Source organism: Pogoniulus pusillus, chromosome 22, assembly GCF_015220805.1.
Source record: "Pogoniulus pusillus isolate bPogPus1 chromosome 22, bPogPus1.pri, whole genome shotgun sequence".
NCBI lineage: Eukaryota > Metazoa > Chordata > Aves > Piciformes > Lybiidae > Pogoniulus > Pogoniulus pusillus.
Window position 1 is genome coordinate 16,269,235 of NC_087285.1, and position 14,633 is coordinate 16,283,867.

Consider the following 14,633-nt stretch of genomic DNA (forward strand, 5'->3'; position numbering starts at 1 on the left):
AACAAACCCAAACCAAAATCTTTCTTTCAACATTTTCCATGAGAAATATTTACTTCCTTCACACAGGCTTTTAAAGACCACATCATGCTGTCAGGTTTTGGCCCTTACCTACTGATTTCAAAATGGTTTTGCAGCCCCTATAAAATGAGGAGCTCTCACATCATCATTGGACCATAAGGTTCCTGCACCAGTGCAGGTTAAGTTTGTAGCAGTAAAGACCATACATAGACCACAGAAAGCCCAGCACGAAATCAGAGGATGCTTACAAAGCTCCCTAATACTGCCCTAGCTGATATGAAAGATGAAGGAATAGAAAACATCTGCCAGCTGCTCCAAGCTCCTGAGGAAGACAACTGCACATCTAAAGAAAGCACACTTTCCTTCTCTTAACTTCTCACTACTGCAGATGGGACCATTATGGAATATAATTAGCCTCAGTTTTACAGATTATTAGGCTTAGAAAGTTTGAGTCAAATAACACAAATTTGCAAATCAGGAGTGTAATTAAATTCAGGCTGTGGCTGTTGGGGAATCTTGCCTAGTTAAGCAGCAGTGGGTGATGGTGGCTCTGCAAATGTGGGATGTGATCCTGACTGCCAGCCTCCCTCCTATCTACAGGGCTGTAGAGTCTTACCTTGCAGCATGGGTTGGGGGGCAAGAAACCAAAGAATGAGCAGAAGCAGCAGCAATTTGTGGCACCTAGTCTGGGTACTTGGGACCTGATCCCTGCTGCTCATAAAAGCAATAAACTCTGAAAGTTTCAAAACCTGTAGAAGTGTTTGTCAGCAGCCCAGGCCTTGCAGGATGGCAGCCAAGGATGACTGTGTCCAGGCAGGAAGGTTCTGCATCGATGATCAACTGGCTGAATGAAGGCAGACTGCTCCCAAATGTGCTCTCTGAAGGCTAATCAAGGGCTTCTCCTTCCTCTGCTTTTCCAGAGGTATTTTAACCCCTTGTGGTAGTTTGAGGGATCCCAGGTCCCCCTTAACAAAACTATACCCTGTACTCAGCCATTGGAATGGGCTGCCCGGGGAGGTGGTGGAGGCACCGTCCCTGGAGGTCTTCAAGAAAAGCCTGGCTGAGGCACTTGGTGCCATGGTCTAGTTGACTGGTTAGGGCTGGGTGCTAGGTTGGCCTGGATGAGCTTGGAGGTCTCTTCCAACCTGGCTGGTTCTATGATTCCATAGGGACAGAGGCCCACCCCAGGGGGACAGAGCTGCTCAGCCCAGGATATCATAATGTTGTTATTCTATTCCACCTGCCCGTACCACAGCTTCAAAGATTGATCTCTCTCCCTTCTCTTCCCTGCCTTTCCTGCTTCCACTTCTCTTCAGATCAGCCCAGATTCTTACCTCAGAGCCTGCGGGGGAGATGGTGGGCAGGGGCCTGAGCTGCGCCATGCAGCCCACTGGAGCCTCGCAGGCCCCGGCTGGGGAGGGCAGGTGCGGCCTACCCTCGGGCTGGCTGAGGGCGGAAGGGATGGAGGATTCCAGAAGGCCCATTTGGGCTTAATGAGTTTTATACTTATTCTACCTGACTGCCTTTTGTGGATATGCCCCTGTAAACAGAAATGCTCTTTAGTCTTCCAATCAGTGTGCAGTATTCTCATGCTTGCTCCTGGAAAGGGCTCCCGTTCAACATCCTTGTTGGTGATCTGGTCCAGGGGGTTGAGACCAGCATCAGTGAGTTTGCAGATGACACCAAGCCAGGAGCAGCTGTGGAGCTGTTGGAGGGCAGAAGAGCCCTGCAGAGGAACCTGGACAGGCTGGATGGGTGGGCAGAGGCCAATGGGATGAGATTTAACAAAGCCAAGTGCAGGGTTCTGCACTTTGGCCACAACAATCCCAAGCAGGCTGGCAACAGAGTGGCTGAGAGCAGCCAAGCTGAGAGAGTCCTGAGGGTGCTGGTAGAGAGTAGCTGAAGATGAGCCAGCAGTGTGCCCAGGTGGGCAAGAGAGCCAATGGCATCCTGGCCTGGATCAGGAGCAGTGTGGCCAGCAGGACAAGGGAGGTTATTCTGCCCCTGTACTCAGCACTGCTCAGGCCACAGCCTGAGTGCTGTGTCCAGTTCTGGGATTCTTGGTTCAAGAGAGATGTTGAGATACTGGAATGTGTCCAGAGAAGGGCAACAAAGCTGATGAGGGGCCTGGAGCACAGCCCTGTGAGAAGAGGCTGAGGGAGCTGAGGGTGTGGAGCCTGGAGAAGAGGATGCTCAAGGGTGACTTCATTGCTGTCTACAACTACCTGAAGGGAGGCTGTAGCCAGGTGGGGTTGGGCTCTTCTCCCAGGTAGCCAGCAACAGAACAAGGGGACACAGTGTCAAATTGTGCCAGGGGAGGTCTAGGCTGGATGTTAGGAGGAAGTTGTTGGCAGAGAGAGTGATTGGCATTGGAATGAGCTGCCCAGGGAGGTGGTGGAGTCACCATCCCTGGAGATGTTGAAGAAAAGCCTGGATGAGGCACTTAGTGCCATGGTCTGGTTGATTGGATAGGGCTGGGGGCTAGATTGGACTGGATGGTTTTGGAGGTCTCTTCCAACCTGGTTGATTCTATGATTCTAAGAGTCATTTCTGTCCTCCTAGTCCCAGGTATGCTCTTCACCCCAACCTGAGACACGCCTAAACAATTAGCTACTGCTACTGGGCTTCTTTTCCATAACCTCAGAAAACTCTCAAACCATGACCCAAACCCCTCAAGGAAAACCAAGATTCTGAGTGAGAGTTACATTATTCATGTGTCAGTCCCACTTGTTTCTCAGTTTCCATTATTGAATCACAGAATTACTGCTTTTGGAAGGAATCTGATGATAAAGAAAGACACCTCCCAACAACTGATGAGAACAATAAAAGAAGCAGCCAACCATCATCATTCTAAAGAAAATCCACCAACACCAGGCCCCTGAAACAGCTGTGATTCCCACAGGATTCTGCTCTGACTCAGAACATGGACTGCAGCTGATGCTCATCCCCCAGATCATACTCACAGCCAACAAACTGTTGCTCTCTGAATATAATACTTTTAACCATGTGAGTTTTTTCCCCCAAAGATAATTTCTTATTTCACCTCTGAATGAACCAAAGACAAACCAGTTCCAGAGAAGTACTACAAGAATGTAAGAAAGCTTAGATAAACCCTTTGTGAGATTACTTTCCTTTTTTTCCCTTCTCTTTACAAGGAATGTGTGGCCCAGAGACAGAGATCATTGTTCTTTCTTCAGGTTCCTCACAAGACGAAGAGTTGATGGTGCACAAAGAGCAAAGCAAAGCAAGTTTAGTTGCTCTTGGCTGCTTTTAGCTGTTTCCTAATATTCTGCATCGCTCAAGCAAAGGATTAGGCTTTTGTTGCCGTGATAGGTGAACTGCAAGAGATGGAGGTTCAAATTCTAGAGTTACTATTTCATCCTCTCCTAGGCCAATTTCCTCTTGGCTCCAGCTGGAGTCCTTGAAGTCCAAGGAAGTTTTGCCTGACTATGGAGTGAGTAATGATTCCAGGAATCAACATTTGGAGATAATACCAAACTGAATATCTTTGCTAGATTAACTTTCCTCCTAAGGTCATCTCTGTAACACTCAAGCTCACAATGTGTTATTTTCAAAATGCTATATCTGTTTATCCTAAGGCCAATATATGAATTACTGCTCATTTTTCCACAAGGCACATTATGATCTGAGGCTATTAGGCAGTGCTTGTCCATACCTCCATCAGACAGATGTGTTCTTTGGGAGTGGTTGTCCAGGGTTTGCCGGTAATAACCCATTGCAGCAGCAAAATCAATCCCAACGAGTTTCAGAGGGACCCTTCCAAAGCTCCCTAGCATGTGACAGAGGGCTGCTAATGAGAGGGAGAGATCATATTCATTGCATGAGTGACAGGTGAAAGGGAAGATTAACGTTAGCATACACCTGCTCTTTGGTGCCCCAATTAAGACCTCCTACTGTCAGCAGTAACACAAGATGCAAATCAGCCTTCCCCCTCCTCCAGGAAGGCTACAGCAGGATTTGGAATAAAATACAGTGAGAAAAGAAAGGCAAAACCTTGAATGTCCTCCTTACTCTGTTCTTACTGGCTTTCTCCCTTTCCTCCCCACTCCTTGCCATTCTTCACCTTATTCTTCTCATCTAGAGAGGGAATGTGACCTGGTTTTGGAAGGAATGCCTGCCCTGGAGACAATCCTGGGGACACGCTGGAAATTGACAGTATTTATCCCTGCTTTAAATTCATTTGAACCAACCTTGCTCAAGCCACTGGCAACAGACAGAAGAAATGTTTGGAAATATCATTGAAGGAGATATGTAGACTGGAGAAGGAGGGGGTTGTTCATCAGCTTATCCTGCTCTGGGCCTAGAGAACTGCTTCTGAGGCAATATTTTAATGCAGCATTGGCAATCTGTGATGGACTATTGCAAATCCATGAGTAGCTTCTGTGAGTGCTTTTCCAATACGTCCATACTATTCCTTTTTGTCTCCTCCTACTGTCCAATATGAATCAAATATTGCTTATCTGATAGAATTCCAAGCTGCCAAGGTATTGCAGACTTCTGCTCAAAAGTAATTGTCCTTTCAGCTTCCTTGTATGTGTTGTGTGAGGGGAGAAGCCCAAGAAATGCAAACCCATCAAAAAAAACCCCAACCAACCAAAACCAAAACCCCAGAAATTTGATCAAAATTGCACTCTTTGTTGCGTGAAACAAACAAAAGTGGTTAGGGGAGGTTTGAAAACTTTTGTTTGTTTTGTTGTTTGGGTTTTTTTTTCTAAAATTCAATAAAATTGTGGGTAGGTCTGGTCCAGAAATCAGTCCTCCAGGACCTCTGCCTTCTTTTTTCCCCTGCCCTGCCCAATGGGCAGTGGTGACTGCGGCGCTGTGTAGCAGGCAGGCGGCCAGGGCACTTGGCCTTTCCTTCCTTCTCTCAGCTCTGCTGGCTGTTGAAAAACATGCATCAATTTGTTTTTCTCCCTTTAGGCAGAAAATAAAATTGGCAAAACTCTTGCCAGCAGGAAGCCCTGGTTTAAATTTTCCCAAGGGGGAAGGGGCAACTCAGCAAAGTCAGAATTTTCCTGCAGAAAATTTCAATTTGCGTAAAGACAAATTTTTATTAGAACAATTTCTTGACAGGAAACATCTAGAAAACCCATTCCAGAGCTTTATTGGCAGAGAAAGGAACTCCTGCATTTCACAACCTTGGACTCCTTTCCCCTTCAGCTAACTGCTGGCTTTTGACTGTGCAATTAAAAATACCTCAAATGCTTTAGGTTGTTGGCCTATTGCACTTTCTGTTTGGGGTGGCTTAGCCCAAATCATTTAAAACAATTACATATGCATAGAGTCCAAAAGCTCTACAAATGTATGTATAGGAAGAGGATACAATTCATGGGATACTCCCTAGTTCATTTATCTGGTCTTGTAATCTCTTGACAATACCCACAGACAGGAGCTAAGTGGAAAGCAATAATTCTGTGGCTCAGTTTCTCAAATTCCTATTTATACTGAAATTAGAGCTGTGAAATCCTCTTTCTTCCAGTAGTGTTGTGAGAATAAATTCTTCCGTGGCACTAAAAGACCCTCAGATGTTAATGCTGAGAGCTTGCAAGGGTACACAGAAAGATGGATGGTCTGTGTCCTTAGGCCCCAAAAATCATTAAGTTCCATTGCTCTGCAAACGTATCTGATCTGCTAGCTCCATTCTCCAAAGCTGTTTGCATCCAGTTTTCTTCTCTGCAGGCACCTTCAGTGGGGTGAAGTTGGTAAATTTAAAGTCAAAAGGGTGTTTTGGAGAAAATCTACCAGGAAGAGAAGACACTCCACAGACCTGGTCTATGGCAGAGGGCTACTTTGGACATTGGGGAAAAGTTTTTCACAGAGACAGTGGTCAGACACTGGAATGAGCTGCCCTGGGAGGTGGTGGAGTCACCTACCCTGGATGTGTTTAAGGGTCGCTTGGATGTGGTGCTTAGGGATATGGTTTAAGGTGAATCTTGTAGAGTAGGGTTACAGGTTGGACTTGGTGATCCCAAGGGGCTTTTCCAATCTGGATGTTCCTGTGAGTCTGTGCTACTGGTGAGCACCACAACTTATTCTCCCCAGCCAGCTCTCCCAAACCCTTTCTGCTGCTCTCAGCCACAGACTTGGGCAAGTACCAACAGATATCAGGCACAACTGTGCAGGTAACATCACAGCAAATATACATTATACATTTCTCCTCCTCCAGTTACTCAGCATCCTATTCTGTCCCCTTCCAGTCCTCCACAGCTGCACTGTATGTTGGCTCTTATTGAAGGACTCAAAAGTAATCAAATTTACGTCCACATTTTTCTTAGTAGGTTTGCATATATCGGATCATTGTGAGAGTACTGAATGACAAGGAGCTGGGATACAGTGTCTTCAGCCAGCCTGGCTTCTAGCCTGATCTTCTGCTTTATCTCAGCTGTCATTCCACTCTGGAGAGTTACTATCATAGAGTTAGATAGACAGAATCATAAAGTTAGACAGAGTTACTATCATAGAATCACAGAATCAACCAGGTTGGAAGAGATCTTCAAGATCATGCAGTCCAACCTATCACCCAGCCCTATCCAATCAACTAGACCATGGCACTAAGTGCCTCACTCAATCTTTTCTGAAGATGTACTGGTGGAAAGAGGGAGTGTGTGGTGCCTGCCTTGTGTGTAGTTTTTATGCAGAGACAGGGGGGAAAAAATCTGCATTTATGTATTAAGGGATGTTAATTTGCTCAGAGTAATTTTCCATAGATTTTATTGATTGACTTCAGGCTTTAAGGGTTTAACTGCCATGTCAGTTTGCCCACTTTAATTTAGCATGTGGATGACTTATAACAACAAGCTGGTTTTATCACTTGAAACCTTTTCTAATTAATGATAGACAAAAGAGGTATAGAGAAAACACTCTGGGTGAGCACATTCCTTTTCCTTCTCTTTCATACTGCAAAAGCTCTTAAAACATGTGAGCTTCAATAAGCTTCAATATTTGGAAAACTGTTAAATGCATAGGCATAGCAGCAGCAACAACTGTGCAAAGCTAATATATCTCACAGGATGGGGATTACTGCAATGAGGATTGTTCCAGACTTAGAAGAAGAAAAATAAGTATCACTATGAAATGCTTTTATCAGGGTCTTAAGCCTCATCATTTTATGCTTCTCTGATTCTGCTATTAGTGAGTACACATGCTAGGAAGGAAGTCAGATTCTCACAAAAGAAAAAAAAAAAGAAGAAGGATCAAACAGGGATACAATAATTCTGCCACTGGCTCAGCTTACAGTGATACATCGGACACCTCCCTCTTTCATTTGTCCATCTGTAAACTGTTACAACAATTCTCACCCCAGCATCCAGGAGAAATCAATCATCAAGACTGAACTGAACCAAACAGCAGTTAAGTTCTTGGATGGAAGACATAATAGAAACACAAATATTTTTACTTGAAGTGTTATACTGCCCTCCGTGTAGATTCTACTGGAGGGGATGCTAAATGCTGCACATTCTCCTTGCTTTCAGCACAGAATGTACTTTCAAACTTTTTTTTTTCCAGAGGATTAACAACAGCAATAACATTTTCTTTATCCTGAGACCCTTGTGAGGCTGCACCCAGTAACAGGCATTGCAAAACCCCAAAGTTTTCAATTCTGGGAGACAGCCCTGCTTGTCTTCTAGTGGCTGCTTTGCAAGCAGACCTTCAGGCATCTTATGGTGAACCACCTCAGAGTGATCCTCACAGTTTGCTGACCTTGTTCTGTCCCTTTATTTGCAGTTTGAAGCACTTGACATCATGGAGTCCAGCCTCTAAAGCAGTCATGATAATGCTTCACAGATGACCTTTGTGAGGCCGCACCTGGAGTACTGTGTCCAGTTCTGTGCCTTCCAGTTCAAGAGGGACATAGAACTGCTTGAGAGAGTCCAGTGCAGAGCCACAAAGATGATTAAGGGAATGGAACATCTCTCTTATGAGGAGAGCCTGAGGGAGCTGGGGCTCTTTAGCTTGGAAAAGAGGAGAGTGAGAGGTGACCTCATCAATACGTGCAGGGTGAGTGCTAGCAGAATGCAGCCAGGCTCTGCTGGGTGATGCCTGATGACAGGACAAGGGGCAGTGGGCAGAAGTCGAGACATAGGAAGTTTCATTTAAACATGAGGGGGAATTTTTTCACTGTGAGGGTGACAGAACACAGGAACAGGCTGCCCAGAGGGGTTATGCATCTCCTTCTCTGGAGATATTCAAAACCTGCCTGGACACATTCCTGTGTGATCTGGTATAGGTGATACTGCTCTAGCAGTGGGGTGGAATGGGTGATCTTTCAGGTCCCTTCCAGTCCCTGACATTCTGTGTCTCTGTGACTTTGAGATCTTTAAGAAGGAATAAACTTACATTATTTGGTTTTGGTCACACTTTGAATTCTTCCCTTGAAATCACTTGGAGTTGAGTTTTCCTCTAGATTTCCAAATGGCAGCAGAAACTCTTGGGCAACCCCATGTACCCAGCAGCTGGAGCTGTGATAAAGAAAGATGGTGAAGCACAAGATCAATTTAAAAGCAGACAACGCTACCAAGCTCACGAGAAAGCAAGCACAACCAACCACATTTGTTCATTTTGGAGGCAGCCATGAAACAGAGCGGGTACAGCCCACCTCTTGAGCGTGTGTTTCTCCAGCAATTCCACCACATCCTTCCAGTGACTGCCTGAAGAAACACAATGTGACAGCCAGCACAAGGGCTGAGCCACATCATCCATCACAACAGCAGGTGAATCTACCAAAGATTTTTAAAAAGGGCTTTACCACACACAAAAAGCTTTCTGCAAATCTAGGAATTCTTTTTCCTACTCCTTCTTTTTTTGGAACAAGCTTCTACTTGTTTTCAATAAATCATACAGAGAGAATAGTTTAATATGCAGCTAAAATTTGAGCTGCATGCTACAATAATGGTAGCACTGCCCAACTGTCCATCAATGTTGTCAAAGACCTAGAGGCTAAACAGATGGGGAAAGTGAAGTCCTGCCAGAAGTCAGCCCACCACCCAGTGTCCCTACTTCTCCTGGCTCCCACTGCAACGCCCTAGTCAGGCTCTCCCCAGACATAAACCTGAAGACCCCATACCTGGCTGTAATAAAGGATGCTTTCCTTTCATGTGCCCCCTCAACTACTCAACTTGCACAAACCCCTGTGTTGCCCAAGCTTAAAGCAGAGACAATGTACATGATAGTTTCCAATGCCTTGCCAGGAACTTTGGTTCAGAAATTGTCTTCCAAACTCCTAGGTCTGGCTGTTCTTCAGTGGTGGCCTTGGCACACTGAAAAGCCAGCACGTCATTTGCTGTGAGCTTCCCAGCTGTGCACATGGCAAAGTTGCTCGTGGAGCTCCCATTCGTCCTGATGATGCTTTCAGTTTAGCAAATGTTTATGTGACTCTTGGTTGGAAAAGGATGGAAAGAAGTCCAGGCACATCACTCTAAATAGATCTGTGGGTAACACTTTAGCTACACATTGAACTTAGATTTAGTAGCATCGTTATTGCATGTAATGTTTATTTTATTAGGTTTATTTTATTAGTGTGCCCACAGCAGAATGTAAGCCTTGTCTTTGTCAGCTCAAAAGGCACCCCACAAGAGGCTCTGAGTAGAAAAATATGGTGCACTTCATTTTTTCCTTTGGAAAAGCCAAACAGATGCCAATGAGTGGATAGTCACAATAAGTGTGTGTTTTGAATACAGTGCTAAGTTCTGAAGCTCAGCTGAGTTAGCTTGGTGGGAAGTTTGGTTTAATTCGATCCTGTCTCTGAGTGTTCATAAAATGATGCAATTCAGCTTTAACCAGATGAGTAGTATCATCAAAATACATTATTTAAATCCCACCCTCTCAACCATGTGGCCAAATTGGAAGAAGTGTCACTTAAGTATCTCCTTCCAGGCCAGGAAAAGATCAGTCACACTTTAAATTAAGTGTCTCAAGTAAGGATTTAATTTAGACTTAATAAGACAGCGATTGTACGTTAAATACCATTGGGTTATTAAAACCATATTCATTGAGGTTTTACAGCTATGTCAGGACAATATGCCATAAATGGAAAAACTGCTAACAAGGCACAGTTATTGATTCTGACAACATGTGCTAGATAGGATGCACTCATATGTTCAATAAAAACAAGATAAACGTAGAAGAAACACCCACAAACATGCTTTTCTGAGTGTCTCCATGGACCTCTCCTCCAAAGAGTCAGAGCACTCAGGAAAAAAAGAGTAAAGTTATCCTCATCACCTCCTTAAGAATGAGACTTGTTTGTCCTATTGTTGGAGAAGCTGAGGCACAGAGAGGCATTTCCTCAGGATTTGTTAAAAAGCATTTAGGAAGGCAGAGATTGGGACCTACCCTTATGCTTCTCCTCCTGTGCTTTAATCACAGGGCAAACCTGGTAAAGACAGGGCAGGTCTGAATGAAGAGGCTGCTGATCCCATCACACCAAGGACATGAATGTGCCCAGACACCAAAGAGGATATTCAGTGGGGTCTACCAGGGCAGATCTCTGCTGAAGAAAAAGTGAGAGGTCTGAGCAGACCTTTGTGCTCAGCATGAGCAAAGCATAGTAGATGCAAAATGCATTAGAATCTGTATGTGGGTAGCAGGCAATACTTCTGCCTGTGCAATGCTGGGAACAATACTGCATCTGTATATATTCATTTCCACACAACTATGCTATCTGTGTGTGAATGTGTACATATAATACACGTATATATGCAGAAGAGGACTTTAAGGAGGGACTTTCCCACCAGAGCAAAACTTGGAAAACAAGAATGTTTATACAAAAAAACATTTCCTTTGCCAAAAAGTTTCTGTATTCCTCTTACTGTTATTAGAGACATTTGTGTTTAGATCACAGCTCCCAGCCCTGCCTCTCCTTCCATCTGAGCCTACACAGATTGCATAATCCTCTGTTTGTGGCTTCATCATAAGTTGCTATAGAGATAGGGAAAACGTCTGTGATGATGATGATGTCAAATCACTCAGCCAGATAACTCCAATATCAAGACAGAGGAGGAGAGGGATGGTAAACAGAAGCAAAGCACCATCTCCAGTAGTCAGGAAAGAGGAATGGTAATATTATTTATAGACCTTTAAAGGTAAACAGATGTCAACTCCAAACAAGCACGACTTGAAAGCTTCCCCTAGTGTGAAAGTCCTCAGCTCTGCTCCCACTTTCAAAGACTTTGCTTCATCAACAGGACTTTTTCAATTGCTCTTTTATTCAATGGGATCTATAAATTTGGGAGTAGTTATGCTGCTAGTGCCTTGGGAATGCAGCAACTCCATGAATACTTTGTCTGTCTCATCTTGTGGCTATGTCTGAAGAGAGGCAAAGAGTGAAAATGTAGATCCACTACTCATAAGCAATATATATGGCTTCAGGACTTCAGCAGGGTTCAAACCTGGGTGCTCTGCTGTTCTGTCAGATAGGAGCACTCAAAATCCCTGCAGCAGGGAATTCAGAGAGATGGCAGGGAGGTAGAGGCAAGGCTGTCATGAGACCCCTTACTCCCGAGTCCACATAGATATTTCAGAGTTTTTCCTTAGAAATTTCTGTCTCTTGAAGGTGCAGTGATTGCCAAGCTTGGTTCAAAGCTCTCTCTCACTGGAAGTCCCCAAGGCTGCACAATGAGGCCATCCCAGACCACAGTTGAGAGCATCCTGCCCAAGTTGTCATGGAAAGGCAAGTCTGGTTCTTGCTCCTATAGTCTTGGTAGTCCAGGCATCAGAGAGACCAGCCCCTCACCATCGGCTGGATCCTGCAACTGGGAGAGGAGTTGCAGAGCTTGAGCCACTACCACTAAGGGAATGCAGGCTGCACGGATGGGTGCCTGCAGAGGTCAGGGGACTGGCATCCCCCTCTCTGCACCACACCATGTACAGCCAGCTCAGAGATACCACTTCAGAATGGCTTCAGGCTAGCAAGGGGTGGCTGTCTTCATGTAAGCCTTCACTAGGTCAGATCACAAATTAATTCAAGCCCTCTTCCTAGCAAGGGGTTTCAGCAGAGCAGCAGACAAACTGAGAGACCAGTGTAGGGCAGGTTGGCAGCCACCAGCACCAGCAGACACACATGGAGCTGTCACGGACTGTCTGTGTCCTGTGCCAGCCCTGCAGCCACCACCTTACCCGTTTGTGATCCCAGGCTTCTACCCTGATGCACAAACTTGGGAGACACTTTGATCTGCAAGTGCCAATGCTGGGGAAGCAGATCTGATCTCACATCTGTATTTCATCTCACATTTCTGCCTACACGCAAGTTTTCCTGCTAGCTTTTCAGCACAATCAAAACCCAGGTTTACATGACAGTTGAGGGAAGCTGATTTAAAAAAACCCAAACAATTATATTATACAGTTTCTCTGACCAGCAGAAAATAGTGGTTTAGTTTCTTTCCACCACAGACTGTTTAATTGCCAGGGTATGGTGGAATGCCTGCGTTGTAACAAAACTCCGGTGTGTATCCAGGTACCAGGGGATTTATTAACTTGCACTCAACACTGGCAATCAGCAGCCAGGGTCAGATGTGCCTGGTGATGATGACATCATCATTTTTGGCAGCTCTTTCCAACGAGCGTTGAGTGAGGTAATGTCCCCCAAATTAAAACTGACAGCAGGACTAATAATGATAGATTCTTTGAGCCTTTTCTTTGTGTTTGGAATTGGTGTTCTATTTCTTCCATCGGGGGCTGCCAAAAGATCATCATAACATTCACCCAGCATTTCAGCACACCACCACTAAGAGTGATAGGGGACACCAGTGACTGTTACTGGGTGAAGAAGTTACTTCAGGATGGTCTTGTCACATGCAGGCACTCACTGACTGTATTTTCTACTGGAAATGGGCAGGTCTCATGGCACCAGACCAGCTGCCACCTCACAAATGTGCCAACATCCGACTCTGGTAGTACAACTGGAAATAACTCACGGGGATGTGGCTGTTGGCAGCTAGATAGTGCTTTTTCCCTGCAGATCTACATTGATTTCAGGTGGAGAAAGGCTGCTTCAGACTGTGTCCTGCTCCAGACATATAAGGCATCTCCAGCTGCACACCATAATGCACCTGAAAGGTAGGATCACTAAGCCCAGAAAACCTTGCCCAGGTTTTCAGATTTCAAGTAAATTTTAAGGGGGGGGGGGGGGGGGGGCGTTAATTATTTCTGAGAGAGCAGTTTGCAGGTGATTTAGCCTGTCTGGCCCAGGAGGGTTTTGCATATTTGCAGGTTTTTTAATGGAAAGGAAGAGAAACTCAAGTTGTGGCTGCCACCCTGTGATCAAGCTCCCTCAGCCCAATATCTCAGCAGCCACAAAAACAAATGTTGTGAGCGTGAAGCGTACTCAGCAGTCAAACTGACCCAGTGCAAATGGGCCTGCTACCATCAGAGGACATCAACCTGCATCTATTTAAATGTCTGAACCTGGCCTTCTCTTTTGCACACCTGAATGTCATGGGGGAAGGTCTTCCTGGAACACCTCTGAAATCTGTTTCAGCAATAACCACCATTACGTCCCAGGCATACAACAGACTTTGGACTTTCTGTACAAAAGACACACAGCATCCAAGGTTTCACCTCCTGCACCTAGCCCTCTTTTTCTCCCCCTATCTGTTCATTTTTCTTCTTTGAATTCTGCTCAGATTCATCTCCTGTAATTTCTGGGTTGTTTTAACCTGTCTTTCTCCTTCCTCTCTCACCTGTACTCTCCACCAAGACTGACAAAACCAAACAATAAAGCCTGAATGCAAGCCTAAGCTTCAAAGTCAGTTTCCTTACTTGAGTTTGCCAAACTGTCCAGAAGGAGACCTGAAAGATTAACAAAGGTAAGTACCTGGGGTTTTCCCGTTAATTGTGTTCTGTCACAGCAGCAGATGGAGGTGGCTTGGGTATTTGTAGAGTCTATTGACAAATTAAATCCTCTGATGGCTGTTAGGCCCTAAACTGAAGAAATAGAAAAACTGGAACTGTTTGGATCTCAAATGGCTTATATTAAATAGCATTTACTACCCCTAATATCACCTAGCTCAGATAAAATCCATCTCAGTAATGCATTACTCTGCCTGAGCACAAGCTATAGACCTGAGCGCTCTTAAGCACTTAAAATGCCGTAAGAGCATTTTACTGTACTGTCTCGGTGTGTAGGTGGATGGCACAGTGCAGAGAGCAGTCCCTGAACACTCTCATGACAAAGGCAGACCCTGGTAAGCCCTACAGTCCTTGAGTTGTCCCCACCCCTTTCTCCATATCCAAGAGCAAAGGCACACTGTCTCTATATTGCTAAGTCATAATGAAGACATGGAAATCTGAAATAATTATGGAAGAAATGAGCAAAGTTTTGGTCATTGTTTAATTTCCTAAGAGAACAACTCCACCTAAGACTCATTCTGCCAACTCTGACAAAGTGGCCAAAGATAAAGACAAATATGCCTCAGAGATGGAACACAGCTGTTAAACTAACAGTGAAAGGGGGAAAAAAACCCACACAATAATATAATTAGTAGCTGTGCCCTTTCCATGTTTCTCCCTCCAATGCTATTGGTGAGAAACACACTTTGAGATTTTAATTTTTGCTATACAGATGTTGCCCTTAAAAAAAATCCACTAACAACCTTGCA

The 14,633-nt window shown here is 44.9% G+C and overlaps 1 long non-coding RNA gene across 2 annotated transcripts in view; it reads right to left on the reverse strand.

Moving 5' to 3' along the window:
* The window catches only part of LOC135185313 (uncharacterized), a 72,090-nt gene that overhangs the window by 22,808 nt on the left and 34,649 nt on the right, over positions 1 to 14,633 (reverse strand). For both annotated transcript variants that reach the window (XR_010306443.1, XR_010306442.1), the window contains exons 2-3: positions 8,377 to 8,498; positions 3,695 to 3,829 (exon numbers count right to left, since the gene is read on the reverse strand). This is a non-coding gene — a long non-coding RNA (uncharacterized LOC135185313). The remainder of the gene's footprint in view (positions 1 to 3,694; positions 3,830 to 8,376; positions 8,499 to 14,633) is intronic.